At 32.9% G+C, this 9,914-nt stretch overlaps 1 long non-coding RNA gene across 2 annotated transcripts; it reads right to left on the reverse strand.

The window, feature by feature from the left end:
- Positions 1-4,645: 4,645 nt before the first annotated feature.
- Positions 4,646-8,055, reverse strand: LOC122270853 (uncharacterized). 2 transcript variants are annotated; one of them, XR_006226023.2, is made up of 4 exons: positions 7,921-8,055; positions 7,420-7,869; positions 6,774-6,915; positions 4,646-4,757 (listed from the first exon to the last, which is right to left on the reverse strand). It is a non-coding gene; the product is annotated as an uncharacterized lncRNA (long non-coding RNA). The 2 variants fall into 2 exon arrangements; XR_011637636.1 differs by lacking the exon at positions 7,921-8,055 and having other exon boundaries at positions 5,127-6,915; positions 7,420-7,656.
- Between the last annotated feature and the right edge of the window lie 1,859 nt (positions 8,056-9,914).

Consider the following 9,914-nt stretch of genomic DNA (forward strand, 5'->3'; position numbering starts at 1 on the left):
TCTATTAGTATTTTATTTTTATAGGTATTTTGAATTACTTTCTTAATTATCCTCAGATACCTAATTCAAAATTTTTTCGGTTGATATTTTTAGTATAGTTTATTTTTTGCATGAAAGTACAAGTTTATAAAGAACGTATAGGCTTAAATACATGCATATGAATTTACCTGCTCTTTTGAAATTGGCACTTAAGGACAAAATTATATCACCGTAACGTAAAAAATGAAATGTGTTATCGCCTTCTTCCTACCACTCCCTACGTAGCAGAAAAATTGGGACACTTAGTAGTTACTGAAGGGAATTTTTAAAAATCTTGGTAATGAATGTATTCCTAAATAGCATAATTAAAACTGTAGCTTGCTTTGAGAAGATGATTGCAGATTTTAAATCAGTCACGCGCTCATATGTTTAACAATCTCATGTAACAAAAAGCAAAAAAATTATACCTCAGTGTAATTAGTGTTGACTATGGAATTAAACTATGCTCAGCAGTGTCTTCCAACCTAAAGTCAACACACGACCCTCCTGTTTATTTTCACGGCATTCCCCCCCTTTTTTTTCTGGAAAAGATAAGTATTAGTTGAATATTTAAAAATCGTGAACTCAAGTCTCTTATCTATCCGCAATAAGTATTCACGTGATAGTGAACTACTCAATCAAAGCAAAAAATATCAGGGATCTAAAAAGGACACTGGCCTTCGCTAAAGTTAGATTGAAATTTTGGCAACTCTTGAAACCCTAAACTACCTTCTATGAATTGACAGTGTTGACTGCCGGTTAATTAAGTATCTTAACTATAAACCACTGAGAGAATGGATATTTTTAAAAACTGAATAGCATACATTCAAATTTATAAATAAAAACTGAGACATTAAAAATAAATAAATAAGAGATCTTTTAAGCTATAGAAAAGCATATATATTTTAAAACCAAGATAAATTCGGTAATAGTCCAAGAGATTTAATCATACTTAAAAGCAATTGTTAAAAAAGTAGATCTTTTCACAATAGACACTTCACAGAATTGAGAGAACATTTTACGAGGAATGAATAGCTCTCGCTGAATCCCCTTTCAAAGAAAGAGTATATGACTAATCGTTTTAAGTTTAAACATGATATCATTTAGGGCAGTACAATATCGATCGATATGATTCAGCTACTTTTTTAAAAATCGAATTTCATTGTTCGCGAATGACGCGCGAAAAAAAAGGTGCTTAAGACAATAAAAAATACTCTTGAAACATTCACTGAAAAAAATTGCTATAGAGAACCTAATAGTCATATAGAATTTTTACAATATTCTATCCATTTGTTTAAAGTTATATAACATAAAAACACGATGATCTAGCACAGTTTTCAATGGGTGTCGATGCCTTTTTACTGGCCGGAAAATAACAAGGAAGGATCAAGTTTTCCAACATTGATTTCCATTTTCAGGGTCATATTAGCCAGTAAATTAACCAATTATCAAAATCATTTGCCAATTTTCGAAATTTCTTCGCCAACTGCAAATCTTAACAATTTTTTATGATTATTTTCTTTTCTCATAGAAAACTATTTTACGGTAGTTTATTTCTGGCTTATATTATTTAAACCCAATTCTAATTGGTTACGCGGCGTATCTACGTAAAATTACTGCAATGGAATAAAAAATACTGATTTATTTAGAAAAATTCATTTTGACTTAATTTTAATGATCGAGTTAAATATTTTTTTTTTCTGCCCAGTTGAAAAAAATCAATAGCCAATAATTTCGCCGAAACACAATTTCATTCACCAAATTTACGGTTCTATCGCATTTGGCGAGGTAGCGAATGCTTAGCGCGGGCCCTAATATTGTTTTGGTTGTCTTCAGAAAAAAATTAATAAAAATTATATTCCTAATTTAAAGGTGCACTGCTATTTTTATGTTTTTGAATTTGATTGTTTTCTAAATTAAAAGTTCAAAAAATAAATGATTTTCTTATTATAACGTAATATTATACGCTACATTTTAAAATAAATTAATTTAAATCGGCATCTAGTTTTATTAACAGTTTTACAATTATAATATTTGTGCAAATTACGTTTACATAATAGATTAGATTTCAGTGAAAAAGATTCGTTAAATGATTTAGAACTAAACGATCAGCTTCATGCACAATATGACTGTAATTTATATATCCGTCTGTTTGGTAAGCGAAAATATTAAATAACGGCTGCGCACTCATCAAATTTATTACAACTATACATTTTTAAATTTAAATGTTGTTTTAAAAATTATTTCGAAGAAAAATTACTAATGTTCACTATCAGATCTTAATCAAATCATTAAGGAAATATTAGTGTGTGTAAAGTGAGAGTGCAAGCGTAAGCTAGCAGAATTCTTTTATACATATATACGCGCTTCTCGCTGTCATACTAAAAAACTGTTAGATGAAACAATATGGAAATTTGCATTTATCTTCGGAAATGTTTAAAGGTCATTCTGATATCAAAATGTTATTTGATTCTCTTCATTAGCTTTTAATTTATTTTATATCAAATCATTAGTTGGAAGAAGCCTGCCAGGGGTGCCAACTGCTGTAGCGAATTATAAAGCAAAACTTGTAGAATAAAGATGCTCTTTAAATGGGTTACTACGAAATAACTGTGATTGATTGATTGATATGAGTGGAATCTCGGTGTTAAGCGCGAAGCGCTTCTAACCGATTCATCTATACTGTTTTGGCATTTAGACTAGAGGTCATATACAGTTCAAAGTTCTAAGTTAGGATCAGATAATAAGTCCATGATGAGGTGAGGCATGAGTTGATACAGTAGTACATCAGTTGGATGGGGAATTCCCCTGGATTAAAGTTGTGAGAAGATGGAGCGCGTCTTGGTCCTTCAGCAAGTCTTTAAGTTCACTGATGAGGCTAACAAGTCTGTGGGCTGTAGAAGTAGGCATGTCCTTGATCGTTTTCCTCTTTCGACTGGGGCTGGCCTCGCACCCAGTAAAATTTGAGGTGTGGTTTTGCATGCAGTTGCAGCATTTAGCTGGGGAGTCTCGGCTCTTTCTGCACTGGAATGAATAGTGCCCTTCGGCACATTTCATGCATCTTGGGCTGGAGGAGCAGGAGCGTTGGGTATGACTGAAACTCTGACATCGAAAACACTGCAGCGGCCGCCGGCCGCCGTGGTATTTCTCTATGCTGATCGGGATCTGTTTGATGCTCTCAATATGGTAGATCATCTCGTGATTGGCTAGCATTGGCATAACGATGAGGTACAGGGGGAGGGGCCTAAAGGCTCCACCCACTTTCTTCTTAAACTGGACTATTTTCAGGATTTCAATGTTCCGCTTCCATAATTCAAGGGATATTTCATCTGTACTAAAATCATCAGGAAGGCCACGGATGATTACTTTAGCATTTTTAATTGGCTGAGCTTTTTCTACTGAAGTGGAAGGCTCTGTGGCTTTGTTCCCTTATGAAAAAATCGAGGTATAAATGAGGTATAAACGAGGTATATTTTAAAGGTATAAAGGAGGTTGTTGTTTAAATACGTCGTAAAGGTTGAAAAGGGTGCAAATGAATACCTCAAAATCAACCTCAAATATACCTTAAATATACCTCCAGAGGTATATATGTTTCAGCCTGAAGTATATTTTTTTACACTTGTGGAAGTATTTATTCAACAACCTAAGGTGTGTCATTTTACACTTCAGGTTATTATAAATCAACCTCAGGTGTATTTTGTTCGACTTCAGGTAATTATTTTTCAACCTCAGGTATCTAATTTTATGCTTGTAGAGGTAGATATTTTTCAACCTATGGTGTGTCATTTTACACTTCAGCTTATTATAAATCTACCTCAGGTGTATTTTGTTCGACATCAGGTAATTGTTTTTCAACCTCAGGTATATAATTTTATGCTTGTAGAGGTATATATTTATCAACCTGTGGTGTGTCGTTTTACACTTCTGGTTGTTATAAATCAACCTCAAATGTATTTTGTTCTACCTCAGGTAATTATTCTTCAACCTCAGGTATATAATTTTATGCTTGTAGAGGTATATATTTTTCAACCTAAGGTGGGCCATTTTACACTTCTGGTTGTTATAAATCAACCTGAAGTGTATTTTCAACAATTGGAAAGGTTATTTTTAATTAGCGCCATGTGTTCCATGTTCTACCTTAAGTTATTATTTCGTAACCTCAAGTATATATTTTTGTATTTTTAGAAGTATTAATTTATCAACCAAAGATGTTTTTTTTAGCACTTACGAAGGTGAGGTGTTATACGGACCACCTAGTTTATTAATTTTTAGACTCACTATATAAAAAATATAATATATATATAAAGATATTATATATATTATATGAAGAATAATGTACATTACATTTTTTTCACTAGTAGAGATCATTTATCAACCTGAAATTTTTAATATTAAACCTTCGGCAGTAATTGCTTCTTTTGTTAAGCTATAAAAGAAAGTTTCAAATGCATAATTCTTCTATAATTTTAATAGATTGATTTAAATCATCTTAAAATAACACTTATCCAAATTCTACAGTTAGTAAAAATTATTTATGGGAACTCATACTCGTATTTTTAGAAGATAGTTGTCTAAGGTGCTTGAATTTTTAAAGCTATAAAACTACAAATTTAAATAATTAGTCAGCTGAAATTCAAAGTACTTTTATTTAAAACTAAAATTTCACTTTTTTTACAAACCAACAAAATTATTTTAAATACTGTTTCCGTCTACATGTTGAAACTTGTAATTATTGGAACCTAAAAGGAAAAAAAATATAAATTAGTAAGAAAGTCATATTTACAATAATAGTGGCAGGTCTTAAAATATTAGAAAGTATTTTTTTTATCATTTAAATTAACTGGATGAAATTAATTTTCCTTTTCAGATAAATATCTTCTGCCATTTCTATTCAATCCTCGTAGCTAAAAAGCATGACATGTATCACAGCCACAAAATAAAATACACTGAAGACAGTATTACCATTAACAACATTTACAGAAATTCAAATATACAGGGTGTTTATAAAGTCTCGGACCCATTTTGATGTTTAATAACTCATAAAATAATAAAGATAGATTAAAATTAATAACATAAATGGTTAGATAGACTCAAAAACTTTCATGAACCTTGTCAATGAACTTCCACGTGTGCCCCCTTCGTCGCACGGAGAATATCAAGTCGATAGTCAATTTCACGCCAGGTAGCGGCAAGCATGTCGGCATCCACAGAGGCTATTGCGGTTGTAATTCTGGCTTTTAGGCCATCAATGTTCGACACGATCCTCCTGTAAACATTGTCCTTTATAAATCCCCAAAGAAAAAAGTCCAGCGGCGTTATATCAGGTGATCTGGGTGGCCAAGGAATTGGACCTCCTCGCCCAATCCATCTTCCTGTAAAATGGTCATTCAAAGAACTACGAACGATGATACCCCAATGAGGTGGTGCACCATCTTGTTGCAAAAAGACATGTGGCTGAAGCTCTTCTAGTTGTGGAAATACGAAGTTTTCCAACATGTCTAAGTATACGACTGATGAGATTGTCTTTTCTGTAAAAAAGAAAGCTACCTCTCGTGAAATTGACTATCGACTTGATATTCTCCGTGCGACGAAGGGGGCACACGTGGAAGTTCATTGACAAGGGTCATGAAACTTTTTGAGTCTATCTAACCATTAATGTTATTAATTTTAATCTATCTTTATTATTTTATGAGTTATTAAACATCAAAATGGGTCCGGGACTTTATAAACACCCTGTATAATTCCAATCTTATTATGCAATTTTAACACTTTTTATTTTTCTATACATCTGTAACATTATGGTACTTGTAAGTTTAATAATTAGATTTCCTTCCCTTTCTTTTTTAAAAATCTTTAAACTCAATAAACCTAGTCTATATTTTTCAACTTTTTGTCAGACTTCATGAAACTAGCAGCTTTTTTTTAAATTTTTGACGCTGATTCTGAAAAGGACTTATGTTATTGTCAATCACATCAGAGTTTCTTAAAAAATAGTTATTTTAATAATTTTTAATCAATGTAATCAAGAATCTACAATCGTTTAATAAATTAAAATTTTAAAGTTATGTACCAATTTTTATTCTTTTTTTACACTCAATCGAATAGAACAAATTACAAGCTGATAAGGAGCATTTATTTTAAAGTTGTGAGTAATTTTATGTGAGGAAAATGTCTAAGAGAGAATGATTTGAAATAATACTTTTAAAATAAGTTGAGTATAATATCTCCTATATAACTTATAATACCGAGCAGAATAAAACTAATAGTTAGTTGTTACAAACACTTGTTTAAATATAAATACACATCCCATAGGATGAAACTCAAAATAATGCATATTACTTTCAACAATAAATGTTTTTATTTGCAATTGATTTTATTCAATTCAGGATTAAAATTGCATACTATACTGACTTATTTCTAAAATATTTAAGATTTCCGAAATTCGCACATTTTTGAAGTAGTGAACCATAAACAGCTGCATGAAAAAGCTCATAACCTTGAAACAAATTGTCATATAAACTTGAAATCGGATTTAATTTCATTCTGCCCAATATTCTAATAAGTAATAACAATCTGCTTAGTAAATAATTAACGTGGGTAAAATGCGAGAAAATAACATGTAGTGAAAATAGCAGTTTTGTGATCAAACATGAAGAAGTGAGCTAGTACAGTTACTAGTTTTCAATTATCAAATATCTAGCAAACTATTGTTATCAACAATTACATAAATTCTGTAGTTTATTAGGAGAGATTACTTTTTCTTTTAGGTATAAATTCAGAACTATATCCTAGGGGAAGGCTGAGCAGTAGCTTGCTTGTCTCTTCTTCTGCGCCGCCGCGCATGTGCTATTTACAGCCTAGGCCATCTCAGTAATATCAGGGAACTGTGGATAAGCTCTGTAAATATATATATATATATATAAACAATAATATAAACTTTGCAACAAATATCCAAACGATAAGCATACAGCTATAGTAGAATTTCAAAGCAAAATTGCTATTTTAAAAATCTTTCAATTTTCAATGATTTATTTATAAGAGAAATTGTGAACATTTTTCTCAATTAATCAGCGTGCATACTGCTACGTTAAAACATATACATTTAAGCAAAATAAAAAGAATAGTTCTATTTGACTGAACTACAAACAATAAAATATACTGTGCATAACCTGCTGTAACGATTCACCAGTAATGTTACCCAAAACAGTGACGAGAAATATTTCGGTTATTCTCTCTTATTGCTAAGCCTACAACGATAGCCTCTAAGAATATCCTCCAACTTAAATTATTTAAGATCAGGACGCGTCGTTAAAACAAAAATAATAAAATTTAAGTTTCAAAATTGAAGCATATTTGATTAAAAGTGATAAAACTAAATTAATAAATGTCAAGCACACTTACCGAATTTCGAATAGACTTTCGATTGTCAACACACACGCCATTTGCCGGCTCGCATGGAACTCTGGGAAGTGAGTTAGTTAATATGAAGTGTACTTTAAGCAACCTTAAAACAAGCTTAGGTATAAATAAAATGACTTCAACACCTCAATAAATACCTCACTCTCTTTAGTTGAAATAAGGTATATTTTTTTATACCTCATAAATACCTCAATATCGTTAGTAGAAAAAAGGTATATTTTTTATACCTCGTAATTACCTCACTCTCGTTAGTTGAAATAAGGTTGATTTTTTTATACCTCATAAATACCTCTTTTGTTACAAGTGTAAGAGAAACAACCTCGTATACCTTAAAAATCATCTTATCAGTCTGGATGATTTGAAGTGAATTTAAAACAACCTCAAAATAAGCTTAGGTATAAATAAAATGACTTCATATACCTCAATAAATACCTTTTTATCGTTAGTTGAAATAAGGTAAAAATTTTTATACCTCAAAAATACCTCTTTTGTTACAAGTGTAAGAAAATAAACCTGGTATACCTTAAAAATCTCCTTATCAGTCTGGTTGATTTGAAGTGAATTTTAAACAACCTCAAAACAAGCTGAAGTATATATAAATCAACCTCGTACACCTTAATTACAACCTTTACGAGGTATAATTTTTATTGCTGTTTTCTCTGCAACCTTAAATATACCTCAAATATACCTCAAAACAACCTTAATACCTCAAAAATACCTCAAATCAACCTTAAATATACCTTAAATTTCCATAAGGGTTGGTAGTCTCCTCCGTAGGTTCTGATGCAGTAATAGGGGTGGGCTCTGGCATGAAAAGAGATTCCGAAGGAGTGCAGCTTTTCTGGGTCATGGATGGGTCAACGTTTTCTGTAGCTGTGGCAGACTTTTTCTTCTTCTTCTTTCTCTTTTTAGATGGTGGCTCTTTGTTGTTTCTATTTTGGATCTCAGGTTCAGAGGCTGATGTCTCTTCGTCTATATCCATATTCAAATCTTTACTGGAAGGAGTTGTGATATTATTCGGAACACTGTGCTCGGAAACGGGCTCAGTCTCTATTTCATTAGTAACACTACTTTCTGGGATGGTCACAGGGATTTCCGCTGTCTCAGTGATAGTTGTCTCCATTGTAGTTGAGGCAGTTGACTTCTTTTGACTCGACTCAGCAGTTTGAATTGCGGACACCGCTGCGTTAAATAGTTCATTGTAATATCTACTTGGTGTTGAGGTAGAAATCTCTCCAATGGAATCTCGCAGCTTACGAAGTTCCACGATATCAGTAGTTTGTTCTAGAAGAAACTTTGAGTAAAGTGCGTAGTTCATAGATCTGGCCGGTAAAAACCTTTTGTCGATCGAAGATGTCTCATCTAAGTCTGATGTTGGCATGCGGCCGGAAGGGAAAACTTTTCCACCGCGGGCAGCTCGGTGATACGGCATAATTGCGGAGCAGAGAAAAGCACGTCTTTTCTCTAGCAAGGCTTGAGCTGGTCCCTCTTTCCCAGATCTTCCTTTCTACTCTGTTCAATTCACGAAATAGCTGTAATAAAGTCGCATTTTATATGATACTTTGGATTTTTGAATGTAGTGGTGGAAAAGTAACTTTAAAATAAAATTACTAACTAAAAATAACTCAAATTTCTTCTTTACTAGAAAATATTTTTTTACAAAGCGGAGCAAGTTGGAAAACTTGCAGTTCGGTTACAGTTCGCAAAACTTCCTGGAATCGCTACTTTGTCCGTAGTTTGTAGTGTAGTATGCTACGTTTTAAAAGAAAAACAGTATAGTGAATAATGAGATACAAATAAACAGTAGTTTACAGCGATTCTTGGGAACTATTTTAAATATTCAAACGCAATTAGTTTTTTGAATCTGGTTTTTTTTTTAAATTTTATAACCGTCGTTGAACAGCCGACATAATTTCATGGGTTTACGACTACTAATGTTCAACTCCGTAGCCTTGTAATTTTGAACCCAATCCAGAAGACAAGGGAACTCCTGGATCGAGTATTGGGAGAAATTTGCCTTCGTGGAGGACTTTTTGATGGAGCTAACCCGCATTTGTGTTACATGCAGAAGAAGACACGAGAACCTCCCACGGATAGCCTGATGGCAAGGGGACTTTAACCCATGATCCGTCTACCACTGAGAATATTTTACGTCAGCACTGTGGTCGGTGCAAGACGGATGCGGAATTCGTATCGACTGGGATTCGAACCCGGTTCGGCTCATTGGAAGGCGAACGCTCTATCCCCTGAGCCATCGCGGCTCTTTGAATCTGGTTGGAGAAAATCTTTCTGTGGTGGTCTATGCGCGCAATGAGAATACCCCTATGGTGTGGTCGCGCGTTAAAAAGAACTACACCTGACGCTCAAGAACAGCTAGTAAACTGGTAGACATAAAGGTTTACAGAAGTTGTTTCTTTTATTGTTTTCTAGAAATCTTGCTATCGAAATCTTATAATACATAATTATATTTCTCTACA

Source organism: Parasteatoda tepidariorum, chromosome 9, assembly GCF_043381705.1.
Source record: "Parasteatoda tepidariorum isolate YZ-2023 chromosome 9, CAS_Ptep_4.0, whole genome shotgun sequence".
Taxonomy (NCBI): domain Eukaryota; kingdom Metazoa; phylum Arthropoda; class Arachnida; order Araneae; family Theridiidae; genus Parasteatoda; species Parasteatoda tepidariorum.